The sequence below is a fragment of the Falco peregrinus genome, chromosome 8 (genome assembly GCF_023634155.1).
Source record: "Falco peregrinus isolate bFalPer1 chromosome 8, bFalPer1.pri, whole genome shotgun sequence".
In the NCBI taxonomy this organism is placed as follows: domain Eukaryota; kingdom Metazoa; phylum Chordata; class Aves; order Falconiformes; family Falconidae; genus Falco; species Falco peregrinus.
In genome coordinates this window covers 574108-590952 of record NC_073728.1, presented here as the reverse complement: position 1 = coordinate 590952, position 16845 = coordinate 574108, and the positions used below count along the sequence as shown (strand labels likewise).

Genomic DNA, 16845 nt, shown 5'->3' with positions numbered 1-16845 from the left:
CCACAGATCCCCTCAGCCGGGCCACAGCCCCAGCACAGGCTGTGCCTGCCCAGCCCAACACAGCTGCCAGGAGGGTGAGGGTGGGAAATGGCAGCTCCCAGCATGCCCCGGGAACAACCTGGCCATGGGGCAGCCCCGGGCCTACAGCTCCCAGCATGCTCTGGGAACAACCGGGCCATGGGGTGGCCCTGGGCCTACAGCTCCCAGCATGCCCCGGGAACAACCTGGACATGGGGCAGCCCCGGGCCTACAGCTCCCAGCATGCCCCAGGACCAACCTGGCCATGGGGCGGCCCCAGGCCTACAGCTCCCAGCATGCCCTGGGAACAACTTGGCCATGGGGCAGCCCCGGGCCTACAGCTCCCAGCATGCCCCGGGACCAACCTGGCCATGGGGCAGCCCCGGGCCTACAGCTCCCAGCATGCCCCGGGGCACGCCTTCTCCCAGCAGGCCATGGGACATCGCTGCCCTGCAGTTGGGCCCTGGGGGGTCACCAGCCCCCAGCCCGGGCCCTGTAGGCCCCATGGCCCCTTCCCAGGGCTGCCCAAGCACAGGCCCCGGCCCCGGAGCCCCTGTGGGACAGGGACGAGGGGAAGGGAGGCACCAAGCGGCAGGGAGAGGTGGGTCAAGGCGGAGGGGTGGCCGGAGAGGGACAGGAGGCGGCCAGAGGGGCAGGGGGAGCAGGAGGGGCTGGACAGGGATGGAGAAAGGACAGGGACTGGGCAGAGGGGTGGAGCGGGACAGAGATAGAGGGGCAGGGGGTGCCGCAGAGAATGCAGGATCAGCAGCAGGAGAGAGGGCTAGGGAGTGGAGCGGAGGGGCGGGAAGGGGGACAGAGGCACAGACCAGCACAGGCAGGGCGAGGGGACAGGATGAGCAGGCTGTGGCCTTGGCAGTGGGTGGCAAAGCTGCTTCTGTCGGTCTTTCCTTTCCCCCTGTGCCCTTATCCCCTCCCCACCCTTCCCCTCGGTGAGGCTGTGTCTGTGGTGTGCCTGCTCTGGTGAAAGGAGCTCCTGCACCAGCCTGAGGGCAAAAGAAGAGGGGCAAGGAGCAAGCTGTCCCAGTCCTTAGTTTGCAGGTTTAATGTATCGGCCCTGTTCAGAAAACACAGCGTGTCTGTGTGTCAGTGGTGCCGGCAGATTTTTATTCTTTATAGCAATTTTTTTAAATACCGGGCTTCATGCAGAAGGTTCACATGGTGCTGTGCTTGTAGTAAACGCAATTGCTTTTATGCATGCTGCATTCTGGAGGTGGCAAGTGCCAGGTTAGAGATGAAGATGGAAATGAAAGCAAGTGACGCACACGCATGGTGATCCTGCCACAAGCATGCTGTGTATTGACCTGGGAGAATGCTGCAGGGACTCTCAGAAGTCAAGGTTTTCAGTGCTGTTTCTGTGTTTGATACCCAAGGGATGGTTTCCCTCTGCATGCGTTTCTGGGCAGGCATGTGCATGGACCATAGGTGTGTCTCTATGGTGCGGTAAGTGGGACTGCTGGTAGCTTTTCATTTCATTCCAACTCAAAAGTAAAGAAAGATTGTACCTGCAAAAGAATTCAAACGGCCGTCTTTGTTTCCCAGAGCGAGCATACAAGCATGGGGGAGCGGTTTACAGGTTCAGAACTTCAGCCAGCTCTGGATGGTAAACCCTCAGGAGAGGAAAGAGAAGCCCCACTTTTTTAACTACAGCTCTGCTTCCCTTAATGTGTCTTCTTGTTAGATTGTGTCGGTAGTCAGATTAAAAGCACATGATTAAACTGTGCTTCTTTATGAAGATATTTGAGGGTAATTTACTGTCTTCAATCCTCTTACAAGTGGGGCACTCTGTTGCCCTGTGGGCAGTACAGTGTCGTGACTGGTAATTTTCCTTTTCTTGCCTAGTGTACGGATGCATTTATGAAGGCAAGTGTTGGGTCTTATTGGCGCCGCACAAGAAACCAACGTGTGAAACCCAGACATTCACTGTTAGAAACAGGAAGAAGCTGTGGGCCCTTGCTTCAGATTCTGCAAAAGATGTACCAAGGCTGAGGAAATTGGCAAAAAGGGAAGAAATGCCGTAGCATAACTTTGGGATGGCAGGTGAGGTTTCCATCAGTCTTCCTCAAACGTAGCAGCCTCATTTGGTTTGCGGATGTGGTGTTGAACTCAAACTGCGAGACTAGTTTCCTTTATTGCGGGTGGTACTGTAGCACACGTACCTTTCATGTCCCAAGTGAAGTTGCCAAGGCTCTAGTTAAACTTCTGCAGAACCACCTCAAATTTTCCATAGTGCGTGATTTCCTTCAACAGTCAAGTCCAGGTCTGTGGCATACAATAACCCCTACCCCATTTGGGATCTGGATGTGGTTGATTTTTAATTCAGACTTATCTGCTGTTAGAGATGTTCGGGTTTTGGTCCAAATAGGGAAATGCTGATTGTTTCATTCTTTTGCTTTTTCATAGTGTTGTTCCATGTTTAGTCATTTGTTCCTTACAAAAATAATGTATGGGTGACTATGGAGCTGGAGGTGTTTACGTTCTTGTGGCTGAATGTAGCAGTGGAGCTATCTTGCTGTATTTAAATCAAGAGGAGCATAATGTAACTTCACTTAAAATCTGGTCTTGGTAGGCAGATCCTACCCTGATAAGCATTTAAAACAAAACAAAAAAAAAAATCAAAAAAAATCAAATCTGTGACAAGGTATAGGTGGAGCACCTGAACGGGTGCAAGGCAGCAATTCTCTTGCTGATATCCACACATTGCAGAACTGTTGCCATCATGACCTTGAAATAGTGAGCCGTTAATGTTAACTACTAGCAGCTTGTGAACCTAACACCTAAAGGTAGAAAATAATTTCCCACTGCCACCTTTTTTTAATTTTCTTTTATGTTTTAAAGTTTCTGATTTGATACTTTCTGATGTATTTGAAACCTGTGTCATATCCTACGAAGTTTGTGACAAGTGTGTGGCAGATGGGACTTTTCTGCTTGGAGAGGTAGTGAGATGGAGAGTGGAGAATGGTTTTATGGCACAAGTGTAGAAGTATAAAAAGAGATTAAGAGGCTTGTGTACCTTGCTGCCAGTTCAGTGGCATGAGAATTCCTGTAATGACAAATTCCTTCTGGCTCTGAAGGAATGAACGTGCCAGCCTGCTGAGTTTCCAACCAGAGCAACACTAGCAACGGATGTCGTTCCCAAATGGTGAGGTGGTTGTAAGCTTCATCAGTAGTAGAAGCTGTGGAGAAAGTCACGAATCATCTGCCGTTCTGCAAGTCAAGTGCTTGGCTCTTTTGTCACTAGTGTTGATTTAAGGGTGCATTGCTTATAAATAGCACTTGACCTTTGTAATTCTTCATACTGCTAAGTTCTGGGTGCCATCAGAGAACCACTGTGCTGTGAAGGCCCTGTAAACATACGGCGATGTTTGTGTTTATCCATTTTGCCTTCCCTTAGATGATGTTATTTTGTCATTTGAAACCTTAGTGGCAGGATTTGGGGCTTTATCCTGATCAGGCATCTAAGGGCCAGCTCTCGGCTGCAGCTGCAGCATAAGAATTCAGGTGGTTTGAGCACCAAATGAAACTTCCACTTGGCTGTCATTTTGGCTTTTCCCTTCCTCTTAATTTTCATATTTTAATTAAGAGTTTTAAGTATTTGGCTTCCTTACAGAAAAAAACCCCAGTGCTATCCTTGTCCTGTTATGATAAGGCCCTAATCTGGACGGCAGAAAGCTGAGACCACCAGGAAGATGTTGAGAGGAAGGGGAAGAATGTTAGAGCCATGAGTTGGGTGTTCTGAGATCTGAGGAGATGGAAAAGGTGCCTCCCAGGTAGCTAAAGGGAAGTACAGGAGAGCAGCTGGGAGCCAGAAGTGTGGTGTGGGCATATGGAAGTGCTACGCTGTGGTGTGTTAGGCAAATTATTTTTAGGAACCTTCACGTTTGTTGTCATTTCCCAGGCTCCTGAGGTGCAGGAATGCTGGAGGCAAGAAGCTGCCAGCATCAACTACGTGGAGAATGAACACTTCTATCTCCATTTCACTTTCCTCACTTCTGTGTTGCGGTGGCAGGGCAGTACAGACCCTGACCCGGACCCGGACCCTGACCCTGACCCTGCGAGTACGCAGGCAGCTTGTGTGGCCAGTGCCGGTGTGGTTCTGGCACAGAGGATCAAGCTCTTCATGCTTCAGAGCTGTCAGGCTGACACTCTTCAGCACTCAATGAAGCTCTAAATTACAGCTAAAGGAAGACAGAAGTTTTGCTTCAGAGCTTGATAATGTCGTTCTGATCCATCCTTTTGCTTGTTCAGTGGCTACAGAAGGGAACCACTGCCTTGGTAGGAGCATCCATTGAGTTCTTCATGTGTGATATTAGAGGATCATTGTGTCTGTTTATGCATGAGACCATTACAGTAGGTGTTTTGAAGATGTTCACGTGTGGTACATAAAACCTTTGCCAGTAAAACAGTAAATCCACGCAGTGGGGTCTAAAGCACACAGATCCAGTGCGATCCTCCAAAGAGCTTTGAAAGTGTCTCCCCAAGGGTACAGACCTGGCTGTTGGTGATTCTGTTGAACTGCCTTTTATAGCGGGTTGCTTGGAGAAGTTGCTATGTCTGAAGTCATCTTCTGGGGGCCGAATGCTGCAAATGGTAGAATGTTTAAGGAAGCAAATGAATAACCTTCAGACTTGATTTTACTCTTTTAACAGATTGTACACAAATGGGAGGCCTGAGCAGGCTGCATTTAGCAGGGGAACATGACCTGACTGCACAGGAGGCAAGGAACTCTCTTCTCTCGCTGACCATGAGCCCTCAGTTTCAAGGCAGATGTGAAGAGGAATATTTGACCCGTGGGAAATGCAACTTCAGATACGTAACCCAGGTGGGACTGCCATGTGAGCCCTGTGATAGGAGCCGTGTATCCCAACCATGAACGTAGAGGTTGGGCCCAGTTTTTAGCTTGGTTCAGTATGAACTCTGCTGACTGATTCTGTGATCAAGAGCAGGCAAGTCTGCCCCCTGAGAGGATGTTGTCGTGGGTGGAAGGGTTGAAGTGCAGTGACTGAATCAACAAACAGGTGGTTTGAAAAGTCTTTTGGGCGAGGATCTGGTACGCTGGTGTAATGCCTTTTCCCTTTACAAAGGTGTCCAGTAAACACAAGTGTTCCTGCATGTGTCCAGTAGCGCAGAGACCTCTGTACTTTCTTTGGACTGATTGTTGTGTAAGATCTGGGGGTTTGGGGACAGTTCTGAAAATTGTTCAAAAGGTGTCTTGAATGTTGGGTGAAATGGGTCATCACTTCCATAAACCTCTAGCCTGTAAAGAAGAGCCATGGATGTAAGGAGATTTTCTTTTTTTCTCTTTTTATTGTTACTGGGAGGAAAAGCAGTGATTAACTATTGGCCTGTGATACCCCCAGGTGCAGACTGTGCAGTGCATTTGAGGTGGATCACTCCTGTACTGCCAGGACTGAGCCCAGACTCCTCAATGCTTTGCACACTGGCACTGGAAGTCCTTGTGCAGCTGTGGGTACTGGCTTTCTGTGCTGCAGTGTGAAAAACACAAAACACTGGGGTTAAGGTTTGCAGAGAAGTGGGAAAAAGTTGATTATTTTGTGCTAGGAAGGGAATGTCCTGTAGTTTTCAAACTTTGCACCTCTCCACTTGGCATTTAAAACTGCTTTTAACTCTGCTGCTATGTTTCAACGAGAGGGAAGGTGTCTGGTTGTCACAGATGATGCGTCCCATCAAGAAGGATCTTTCCCTTCTGAGTTGAGCTTTCTTTGCTTGACGTGGAAAGTGCCTTAACCTGAACTATTTCAGATGGCAGTGAAGGAATTACATCGACATGGGGATTTAGAGACAAATCCAAATGTATGTCGTCTTACATTTCAGTATATGATTTTTTAAAATCAGGATTTGCTGGGTTTTGAGCAGCAGACCCATTTTGCATGTGCCTACATAAACCCCATTTTTATGGATAGATGCATGCAGTATGTTTCGTGATGTGATACTTAATTACATATAAGCTGTTCTATGCTGTGCTTTTCTGGGATTGTCGTAGTCCTTTGAAACGCAGCCCTGCGCATCAAAGGGGCAAGCTGTGTCATCTGCTTTCCCCCACAACACAGAGCAATGTAACTGTCATAAATACAGTCTGAGCAAAACTAGTTGAGAGATTTGTGGGCTACTGTTAGCATCACAGTGGGCCAGGAATTAGCCCATGCTTACTAATAAGTTCCTGTATTTTAATTGTCCTATGCCACCTGAGAGGCAGGACAGTGTCAGGACACTTTCCCAGGGAATAAAACTGGACATGTTTGCTTCTCTCCGAGGGTCCCCTATGTACAAAGCATCCTTCAGCACAATCTGGGTGCTTGGTGTTCTCAAAAGGACCCAAAGGGATGAAGTTCACTCCTCCTGCCTGTGTGACAGCAGGAATTATGTCTGCAGCTGTGCTTCTGCGCACTTCGAAACTGCCTCCGTTTCTTTGCTTAGCCAACCAGAGAAAAAAGCCAAAAAACCCTAAGCTGAGTTGGCAACAGTGTCTTGCTGTCCTCTCTGAAGGAAGTAATTTACCATCATCTCGCAGCTTGTCAAACGTGCACCAAGTGTGAAGAAGAACATGACGTGCACTGTCCTAAGCTCTCAGCAGGTCAGGTTTTGCTGTCCTCTGGAAACTGTCTAGCTCCTCAGTTTTTCTCCACAAAGGACACATTGTTTGGAGTAGTGATGAGGTGGCCCCCCAGATGCCCCAGCTTTATTTCTAAGTCCTATTGAAGTATTTTGCCTCCTGAAGAGACTGTGTTCCTCATGAGGAACGGTTACTTCGAAATAAAGTGACCCCCTTTCCGTCTAAAGGGATGGAGCTTGAGACTGTGGAGGTGGAGGTGCTTGGTGAGGGAGGCAGTCAGGCAGGGCCAGTCTGGGGTGCGCAGCTGCGCAGGGCAGTGATGGCACCCGTGTGCCTGGCGAATGCTTCTCTCGCAGTGTCGCAGGGAGAAGGTGTGAGGGTGCTGGGAGAGAGCCGGCGCCCCTGGGAATGACAGCAGCTAAAGGTGAGGGCTGGCTGCGTGGGCAGCAAAGGGTGAGCCAGCCATTCCCTTTGCAAATGCAGTGGAGAGGGAGGGAGCCCCTCCCTCAGCGCAGCAACGTCTGCTGGGGCAGGGCCGGAGGCACCGGCGCCCAGGGCAGGGCTGGCAGGGGGTCTGAGAGAGCCACTCCGCCACCACCTTGCTTACTGACGCTGTGGGGAAATCGCTTTGGGGGCAGCGATTAAAAAGTGCGTGCAAAGTTTTTAGGTCCAATTGGAACACTGAGAAGGGGTTCGGGGCCTTTCTCAGAGCGCCGCACGTTGCATAGTCATGTGTCATACACAGGTTTGGTGGCTGGTTTCTCGCTTCTAATGCAAACGCGTACGCATCCTCAGTAGCACTGCTGAAGTGTTTTACGGACTACGCATGCTCCCCAAGTGGGATTTTGGCCTCTTTGGGGCAGAACTATTTCAGTTAGAGGTCCCCATCTCCCACTGCCACCATTATCTTTGTCCTATTTTAAACTCATTTTCTGTTGATGTCAGTGGATCCCAAGACCTGATCAGCTTGTGTTCTCTTGCAGCCAGAACTTTCCTCATTGGAAGTCTTCTTCCTGCGCAACTTAGATAATGGTGCTCTTTCCACTACCTGCTCTTTGTTTCTCACCCCTGCCAAGGCTGCCTCCCTTGATGAGAAGTCCCTTCATTTGTAAATACTTTAGAGAGTGGGTCAGCTCTGTGGAGGTGTCACCTCGACAGAGGGGAAGGTGGAGCGTCAGATCTCTGCATGTGGCAGGGGCTGCATTAACCCTCATCTCCCACTGCGTGAATGACCGCAAGCAGAGGCACTGTGCAAGGAACATCAAACCTTTAATGAATTAAGAAAGACAGATCTGGTAGAGGGCTGGGGCTGCAGTGGGTGGGTGCAGGTCACACGTCAGAGGGATCTGTGCTCCACACCTTCTCTATCAATATATCAACGGTGACTGGAGCAGCGTGGAGCACCTTGTCTCCCAGTGTTCCTCAGGGTTCTGGCTCGCTTGCTGGGCACGTAGTCGCTATTGGATGCCCTCTGCTTGCTTGCTGCCCCCCTGCTTCCCCACTACAGCCCACTGCCGTGGCATCCCTGTGTGGCTTCCTCTCCCAGAGGGTTTTGGAGCTTTTTGCCACCGGGCACACCACCATCTTCTTCCTCTTCTTGGGTGGCATGCTGCCCCATGGGGACATCTCTGGCATCCCGAGGGTGTCAGCCAATGTGGGGCACTTGGCCTGTTTACCAGCAGCCTTGCCTGATCTGGGCACCACCCGGCAGGAGGAGATGCCCGGTGGTGGTGGCAAGCGGGTCAAAATGACCGGGGGCTGCCTCTGCAGCACCTCCTCCACCAGCTGGGCCATGCGGGGCGGATGATGCTGGGGTGCAGTCGGGGGGCTGGCCAGGGGACTATTCAGCAGGATCTGCTGAGGACCCTCTGGGAGACCCTTGTGGGCACCCTCTGAGCATCCCTTCAAGGGGCTCTCCTCTGAAGTGTCCATAGGACCCTCCTGAGAGGGCTCCATGGGGCTCTCTGGCAGCCGGGTGGGGAAGACCGCTGCCAGCCCACCCTGCTTGCCTTTGGCGTCCAGCAAGGGGGATGTTGCCACCCTCTGCCAGGAGGGGTTGGTGTCCTCCTGCATTGCGGCCACCACTTGGTCCTTGGGACAGTTGCCCTCCATCATGCACTCTAAGAGGTCAGGGATCCTGTTGAGGGTGGTGGTCAAGACAGGGACATCAGGGACACCACAGTCGGTGTCCTCGCTGCCCCCCAGCCCTGCCACCAGCGATTGCTCCTTGGAGCAGCCACCCTTTGCCATGTACTCTGAGAACTCCGGGAACTTGTTGAGGAGGGTGGTCAAGCAGGAGCCGCTGAGAACTTCAGGGAGCTCCAGGATGCTGTCGAGCCAGGCGAGCGGGTCACTGCTGTCCACGGTGGACGAATGCTCATCCTGAAACTGCAGATTGTCCTCTGCCAGCTCAGGGAAGGCCTCGTTGAAGGCATCTGGCCCCAGCTCGGGCAGGTCCAGGAGATTCTCTGGGCTTGGCGGGGTGGTCACCACTTCTGAAAAAGCAAATGAAGCCAAGCCACCCCCAGGGTGATGCAAGCCTTCCTTGGTGCAGGTCACCCCCTATGGGCTCTGCCACCCTGCAGACCTCACCTTGGTGCTTGATCCTGCTTCTGCCAGAGAGCATATCCAGGGCAGGCTGGCAGGGGGTGGCAGCAGGGACGCCATCCTCACTGGCCACCACGTCATTGTTAAAGGCCTCCAACAGCTTCTGGGCGCTGCCAGGATGGGTGCGGAGCACAGGGGAGACCTGCACGCAGTGCTGAGCCGCAGGGTGTTGGGGTGGCAGGGGCCCAGCATGGGCAGGGACGTTCAGCACAGTGCAGCCCGTAGGGTGGAGGGGCTGCCCCTGGCCCACGGCCCATGGGCCCAGCCCCACTGGCTGGTGGGGCACAAGTGTCCCCATCACCACTTGCTGTCCCTGGCCATAGGCAGGGGGACAAGGGGCAGGCAGCGGGGGCAGCTGCACACCGCTGGGGAGCTGCAGCACATGTGGCAGCTGCACGACCTGCCCCGAGTCCCCCAGGGGCCCCTGCACACCCTGCCAGGTTGCCAGGGCGGGCTGGTGGGTGACAATGTGGAGCTGGGAAGGCCGAACGGTGATCAGCAGCCCCGGGACAGAGGGCAGCACACCAGCAGTGACCGGTGGCGGCATGGTCAGGGTGGTGAAGCTCATGCCGGGCACCTCTGGTCCTGTCGGCAGCTGGAGGGGGAACCTCTCTGTGGGCAGAAGCGAAGGGGGGTGATGGGGTGAGATGCTGGCCGGCACAGCTGGTTGGGGGTTACCCGAAGGGCAGGAGCACCACGAGGAGCGTGCTGCTCTGTGCCGCAGCAGTTGGCCAGCGTGGCGTTTGTTGGGGCAAACAGTGTTCTGGGGTTCCATCTCCATGGCGATCATTATGCCAGCACCCGGGTCAGCCAGCATTGTGACGGTTTGACTTTTAATGACAGAACAACTTCCCAACTCAATGGTTTCCCATCCTGCTGATGCTTTCCTGCCCTCAGTGCTGATTTCCCACCCCCACCATAGTTTCCCATCACAACTGTTTTTTTGTTTGGGAGTTGAGTTTCATGTCAAAGGGGAGTTTTCACCTAAATTTCTGTTGATGTCAGTGGATCCCAAGACCTGGTCAGCTTGTATTCTCTTGCAGCCAGAATTTCCCTCATTTGAAGGCTTCTTTCTGCCTTCTTTCAGCCAGGGCAGGGCTGGGAGGGAGTTTGAGAGAGCCACTCCTCTACTGCCTTGCTTAGGGACCCTGTGGGGAAATTGCTTTGGGGTGGGGGCAATTTGAGAAAAGTGGGACCTCAGAGAAGCATAGTATTACAGGAAACTTTTTAGGGTAAGAGACAGCTATCGCTTTCAGGATGGCCGGCATTCACCATCCTAAATGTGTGCTGCCATGGCTCCCTAAGCAGCGCAGCCTGCAACCTCAGCACGTGCTGACAGGAGTAACGGGGGCTGGAGCAGAGTGGAGAGCCCGCGGCCAGGCTCTGTTATGCTCCTGCAGAAAGGGGAACTTGACGGTACCACAGAGCTGATGAGATGTCCACTGCCATGATTTTCCCTTTTATAACAAATTCTACCAGGGACGAGCAATGACGGAAAAGGCAGGAATATGGTTACGCCAGTACTTCACAGTCCCTTGAACTTGTTGTAGTTCCAGCGTACTGGATGGGTTGTGCCCAGATTCTTTCTTTTCCAGTGTGTCTGGTGGAAGAGAGGCAGCTCCTGCAACCCACCAGACTCCTTGGAATTTAACTTCTCATGCTGGCCCTTGGCACTTTGACTCTGGGACTTCCAGTCCCAACTTGATTAGTGTTGCCCAAATGGTTTTCATTGCACCTGTAATGCTTTCTGGCCCTTCTGCCCCGCTGAGGATGCCATCGATGTATCGATACACTGTGAGGCCAGGTGGAATGGTGATCTGTGCTAAGGCTGTGGCCAGAGCATTGTGAGCGATAGTGGGGCAGTGTTTGTATCCTTGCGGAAAACTGTTTGAAAACATACTGAGTCCCGCTCCAGGCAAAGGCAAACCGGGCTTTTTCTTGTGCGTGGAGCAGAATCACGAGGAATACATCTCTAACATGTAAAGCATCTAAAGCTAACCTAACATCTATGCTAACCCTAATGTCCCACAAAAATCACTGCGTTACTGACAATGAAAGGAGAGGAAACAGCACTGTGAGAACGAAAATATCCCACTAAGTCAATTTTTTTGTCTACCTATACAGCAGAAGTGTTCTTTCGTGTTAAAGTCAGAGTATGTTCTGATTTGCACTGCCCCACTAAATAGTTTTATGCTGGAAAGGTTTACTAAGAAATAATTGTTAGTGTTCTTCCTGGTTATGCACCCACATCTTATAATGAAAAAATTAGATGATAACGTCTTTGCTGTGCTACACTGTTCTATAACTGAGAGTTAGGTTGTGTTTCATTTTAAGCATTCTCAAAAAAATACGGATAGTTACAGCTTTTACTAACAGCACTGCGGCAAATGTGAATTCACAGGTGGGCTTTTAAGCCTCACCTCAGCATGTTTGGTGTAGGAACAAACATTACAAGTACTCTAGTATTTTTGCCAATGCTTTCCTGCACAAATTGTATTAAAAGCATAGATTCTTCTGGTCTTCCATGCAGAAAGTATGGTGAGAATAAATCTGATATTAAAATGACTTCTTCAGATGTCAGAGGTTTATTTAGAAATGTCCACTACCTGTATTTTTTCTTATATACTTGCAGCGGGTCGTAACAACCTGCAGAGAAGATATGCAAAGTATGTCATCCCTATTATTTCCATTCCTGGGTTATGATAGAATTTGGCACAGAATATTAGATCAGTTGCAAAAAGTAGTGCTGGGCCACGCATATTCAGATTGATCCATGATCCCAGGTAGCTGTATGGGATTTGGTCATTTTCTTTAGTAAGTAAAGGAAAACTGCATGTATTATAGAAATGAGAATTTGGTGAGACAAAGGGCAGGTCCAGTTCCTTTTCGACTACTACACAGAGATATTCTAACACATCAAATGAAAAGAATTTCTAAAGAACTAGACCTTTCTGAGCTGGAGAAGAGGTAGATGAAATAGAAAAGATAGAACTAAAATCTGCAGCAAAATATTGCCTCTAAAGGAAGATGTGTTGGGGTTTTTTCTTTCACGGAAACAAATGAACAATTACTCTGCGATTCTCCAGACTGGAAATTTGCAAAAAGCTGTGTAGTGTGGTTTTCAGTAGTATAAAAAGCAAAAGCTCTTCAGGGTTTCAAGTACACCTTTGCAACAGCTGTGAAAAAAATGCAAGCATGCAGATTGTTCCATTGTATGAAAACACCTTCATTTACTACTTATTTGTCATACAGGGAATAAACTAGCAGTGACGACTGTTGGAAAGTTTTAGGTGAATAAAAAAATCCTCCAAACCAGGAAAAATACTGTGCTATCAGGTAGCTGCAGCTTTGCTGTGTGAGCTTAATATTCACGTAGAGACTTTTTCTAAATGTGTCACTTAAGGCAGGGATGGCTTCTAATTCTAAAAATTCATATGCCTAGAGCAGTCGCTCATGTGCCACATACAGGATTTTTATGCTAACACTATTAAAAAATTTCCCTAGAAAATTTTCCACCTCCTTCGAGTAAATACAACCGATGTCCCTAACTGTCTCAGTTTCCTATTCCACCATAGGTTGCTGTATTTCAAAGACAAAGTTAACCAACGGCTGGTTACTAACCGAGGGCTCAAACCAATTTTTGCAGCAGTCAGGTAGAGAGTGGCCATTTGGTCTGGACCCACTGAAGTGCCAATGTAAATACAAACAAAATAAGGTCTATCAAACTTTAGATTCTCTAGCAAAACAACGGAAAGGATATGAAGAACTACGTCTTGTCTACTGTCTGTTTCCCATATGTGTTGTGATCGGCTCCCTGGAAAACAAGAGGCTGGACTGGTCCTGGCTGTGCCCATGAGCTTGCCAGCTGAGTGCTAGGTGGTAGCAAGGAGAGCGCTAGAGAAAAGCACAGACCCATTGACCCAGCACCACCGTTCTCGTGTTCTTCATGCATGTGAGGCCTGTTAGCCATTGTACTTGTATTTATTCTAACACGGGACATCAGTCAACAGTCACAACACCGGTGGATTACCAGCATTTCCGTCATATGCTTCACATATAGTGTTAAGGGAGAAATTTACACAGACGTGGGTACCACTAGGTTTGCTTTAATCGCCCCTCAGAGCTGGGCCACCGCCCCAGCGAGTGGCAGAGAGCAAAGGGATACAGCACAGCTTATACACACTTATCAAATCATTAGTCAACGTCCAAAGTTTTTAGAAGTTTCCTTTGGTCTTGTCCATTCTGCAAATCCATCACCTGACCCTGTCCCTGTTGATTCATCTATTTGCTTCCAGTCTCTGCCTCGGTTCCAAGCTCCTCCTCGGATCGTGATCTTCTTTCTGCCTGCTTTAACTCACACACTCCTTCAAGCACACTTAGTCTTTGAACAGCAATTCCTATTCACATATACTGATTTTTTTTTCTTGAAACACCTGCATTTCTGCGAGCACGTGTGTGCACAAGGTGATCATCTGTTGTTTCTCTGTTCTCCCAGTGATTAACTGGACTGGGTGTTAAACCAGCCTTGGATTAGGGCTATACTGGGGACGAGGCCTGGTTCTGCCACTTAGCTGCTTTAGCACTTTAAATTTCTGAATTCAAAACACATTTTCTTTAACAAGCAATACCAGAACAATGGAGAACAATTAACAATGGTTTGGTCACTGCCGTGACAAAATAATGACAATTATTATTTCTGGTGTAGGTTGCTGTATGTCGTATTTATGAAACTAGGATTTGCCGGAAGAAAAATGTTCTATTTCACACCCACAGATGAGCTCCCTGAGATGAGCATCCACGTTTTAACAAGCCTTTACATCAAAGGCTGTAAACGAGTGTCAGTCTGCACAACCAGCTGGGAATCTTGTGTTGTTCCAGGCACATATTTTTGTCCCATTCAATACCTTGTCTGTGTGATTTGCCTTTAGTCTGTCCTGTGCTTTCCTGCTAAAGATTTATAGGCTTCAGTCTTCTGATACTGCTCCAGCTCCTGCATCTAATGCTCCTTATCTCTGTCTGCTCCATCAAGGTGTCGCTGAAACAAAGAAGTCCAAGAGTACCAGGGAGTTGCCTCCCCTTCAGGAGGAAGGGAAGAAAAACAACTTGCCAGATGAAGTGCTGATCCGTTTCACCTATGCAAACAGGAAAGGAGCGAAGAAACAATGAGAATGTACGTGAGATGCAAAGACGCAGGATTTCTGGATAATATTGCTGTATTCTGGTGTGTCGTGTCCGTGTCTCCCCACCCTCCCGCCTTTCCCTTTTTTTTTTTTAAATTCAAATCACTATTCTGTTAACTCTTTTATTTTTAGATCAAGCTTTAACGTTCAGACCTGTCACAGCAGGGTTCCAATACGCCCTTGGTTTTTTGCCCCACAGAAAAAAAATGCACTACCATTCTACAACCACACACTTTTCCCATCTGAGAGGCGAACAAAACATCATGGCTATTGGAAAAGAGTAGCATAAAGATAAAAGAGCCTAGGTGATATCAATTTAAGCTATCTACGTTTAGGTTAAAAGAAAACTTCAGGCTAGGAAGAAAAAAAATATTTCACACTTGCATAATAGAACGAGCTTAACTGGAGAACTCTTTAGGGGGACCAATGAACTGAAAACCATTTAAGGAGTGGTCACAACACTTGCTAAACGGCTCTTTTCCAGAAAAAAAAAAGTTGCTGAGCAAGTTTTTCATCCAATGAGTTTAAAATTCAATGGAAATAAGTATTCAATCTGAGTGAACATTAGTCACTGGGCATGCCTTTTTATTTTCATTACGTCATCACAAGAATACATGCAATAGTTATAAATTTCGTGCATTTGCAAACCTGTTTTGATGCTGCTGAGGACACAGTTAACGTTCTAGATTGGGGTGCAAATTTAGTGATGCTGGGTTTGCGTTTCTGTTGGACACTGTATTGTTCCAGAAGACATTAATTCTTCTCTTCTGTCTCCAGCAATGTGCTGCTGACAGAGTACAGTAACCGACTCAAAAACAGCAGAAGTGTTTCCTCAGCTTGTGTCTTGGATGGATTGTTTTGAATCAGTAAGGAGGAGTTCTACTCTACTACCTGTAAGTAGATGTCCTAGGTTTTCTAGCACAGATCTATACAGTTCTTTAAATATTTCTTTATATATATATATATATGTTTCTTATAAAACTTAAACAAGAAGAATGATTTTTAGGGTGTTTGCTGTATAACTATAGTAATGGTCTTTTTCTAGGGGAGACTCGCTATTCGGTCAGCTCAACCAGTCCTTATTTCAGTCAATTCCAGCCAGCTCAGCGGTCCTTATGCTCACCAAACACAACAAGCAGTAGCAGGACTGCAAGGCTGGAACAGGGGAAGCGCGAGGCTTTCCCTTCAACTGTTGTATCGGACAACTAGTTTGCTAGTTGCTGCAGCTCAGACACTTTTCCCCTGGGTTGCGGGACACTCACCCACACACAGTAGTATACTATTGTTATCTATTTGTTAATAAGTTAAGATTGATTGACTTTATTTGATTGATTATTTGATTTTATAGAATTATTTTATAGAATAGAAATATAGAAGGATAAAAATATATTTTGAGGAAACTTATAATTGCTCAGTAAAAGCTGCTATGAGACCCTCTGTACATCCTGTACCAAGGCCAGAAGAATGGGCTGGAGTTATTGTTGAAACTTAGGTAATAATTTAGGGTTTGAAAGGTTTCTTTGTATCTGACCAGTCTTCTGTATGTAGAAAGTGTATTGAGATGTCAGAATATGAGATTAATGGAAATTGGGAGGAGTCGACTGGAACAGCTTGTGGTTACCTGCCAAGAAACCGTGAACTTTAGTAGCAGGTAATTCCGGCAGGGGGAGATCGCAACCACCGACTCACATACCACCTACCCAAATCGTACCCCAGACCCATTTCCGGACCTTTCTAAGCTCTACTGCGCAGAATCGGATATAGGAGGAGAGTATGTTAATGATTTACTGGAAATATTATGATTATGTATGAATACTTAATATGTATGAATAAGTTCTATATATGGTGTCTGATTTTGAGACCTGGCGTGCATTGATCGTGAGAGGACTCGCTCACGCACCCGACCGTCAATAAAGAAGTGTCTGCTTATCTACATCACATTGGTGTCGATAAGTTCTTCATTCCGAGATTTCGGTAACAGTTTTGGCGACCCAGATGGGACCTCGCTGAAGGAGACCGGAGGAGTCGGGGACCTGATCGGTTCCAGCCGGCACCGAGGATTTCTCGGGGATACCCATCGATCCCCGATCCGTAAGGCTCTTCGCGACGTTCCCTGGATTTTTGGTAAGACACTTCTTTTTTTTAATTGTAGTAAGTGGGTTGGAGTCCCACTAAAGTAAGTAATTAAGTGCACTAGAGGAAGTGGGTAGGAGTCCCACTATAATAAGTGTATGGTAAGGAGTGGGTTGGAGACCCACCAGTGGGTTTGAGTCTCACTGAGTAAGTCTGCCTGTCAGACGCGGTGAAAGCTGCGCAGGCTTGGACTATAAGGATCCTTGTGAAGAGGAAGCCTAGGCGCCTGCCCGTAAGACATAAGCGAAAGCTATTGCAGGGTTGGACAAAAGTGGAAACAAGAGAAACTACATGCTATAGTGTTCTCTAAGGTAG

The 16845-nt window shown here is 48.4% G+C and overlaps 1 long non-coding RNA gene across 1 annotated transcript; it reads left to right on the top strand.

Moving 5' to 3' along the window:
- The first annotated feature begins 1882 nt into the window (after nt 1-1882).
- Nucleotides 1883-14333, top strand: LOC129784988 (uncharacterized). Its single transcript, XR_008748385.1, has 3 exons — nt 1883-2076; nt 4686-4858; nt 14247-14333. It is a non-coding gene; the product is annotated as an uncharacterized LOC129784988 (long non-coding RNA).
- The last annotated feature ends 2512 nt before the right edge of the window (nt 14334-16845 follow it).